Here is a 1,313-nt window from a genome sequence, read left to right on the forward strand (position 1 = left end):
GCTGCATCTTGTACATATACTTCTCTATTTCGGGGACGGTAAGGAAAAGCACAAAATACTTAATTAAGGATACAGGTTGACCCATTGTAAAAATTTGATGTACAAGACACTACCTTGAAAATGATCTTTACAACTTTGGGGGGGGTAGTTGTTTAGGTGGGAGGGAAGGGATGGTAGGGGGAAAAAAGGAGGAGGCAACAATGCTTGATAGGAAATGTACTCATTACCTTGCTCATGTAACTGAAACACCTCTGTACAGTATTTTTATAATAAAACACATAGAAAATTAATTTTATATATGGTAATGTGTCAGTACTAGGACTTGAATTTATGGGCCTTCCACTTACTTTCACACTTCCACCTGGGATCTGTATCTGTGTTTAAGTTTTTATTAATCTTTTTGTAAATGATAAATCTAGTAATACTGTCCCCTCATGTTTGTATGAAATAAGTTTTGGAAATTTTACAAGGACTTAAGTCTTTTATGTTACATTCATCATTCTACTATTTTCAGTTTCTAATATTCCTTGGAAGTTAAAGACAGGCTCTATGTTGCATTTATTAGGAAATGTTTTGCCTGGCCCCAGTCTATAATCCTAGCACCTAAGGAGGCTCAGATGAGGAGAATATTGGCTTGAAGCAAAAGCAGAGAATTCCATGAAACTCCATCTCCAAAATTATGTATATTTATGCATATATAATTATATATAACATATTTAATATGTAATATATTTGTGAAATATATACATATGTACATACTATATATCTGCAGAAGATGGGCACACTGAAACAATTGAAGGCACTGATTAAATTTCACTGCTTTCATTCTACTTTAATGATTTCATTGAATGTCCTGTCCAATATAGATTTGTACATATCAGGCAGGCTGTACCCCATCACATATGAGTGCAAGAATAATAGGGTTTAGCTTATTACATAGTAGCTCACCAGGACAGAGGAAATATTCCTCAACTTGGTTGAGCCAATCTTTATTGTTTGTTCCATACTGTGCCTCTCCTTTGGGTCTGCAGTTTTCAGTTTCAAGATGATATTTTGTTCTTTTGGAGACAAGTGAATGGAGAAATGTATGTGACCTCCAAGACAATTACCTCTATCTGGCTAAAATTCATATATTCAAATGGGAAATGTGCCATCCCCATAGAATACAAATGAGGACTCCCAAACACCAGATGTCTACATTGCAACCATTGTAATTTCCATGCAGGAATATTTTATAGGGACAAAATTAAGGTACCAATATGTCCTTCAGCAACTACCCTTGGGAAATCCTCATGCTCATGCTAAAGTCATTG

The sequence above is a fragment of the Dipodomys spectabilis genome, unplaced genomic scaffold (genome assembly GCF_019054845.1).
Source record: "Dipodomys spectabilis isolate Male_0828 unplaced genomic scaffold, ASM1905484v1 ptg000483l, whole genome shotgun sequence".
NCBI classification, from domain to species: Eukaryota; Metazoa; Chordata; class Mammalia; order Rodentia; family Heteromyidae; genus Dipodomys; species Dipodomys spectabilis.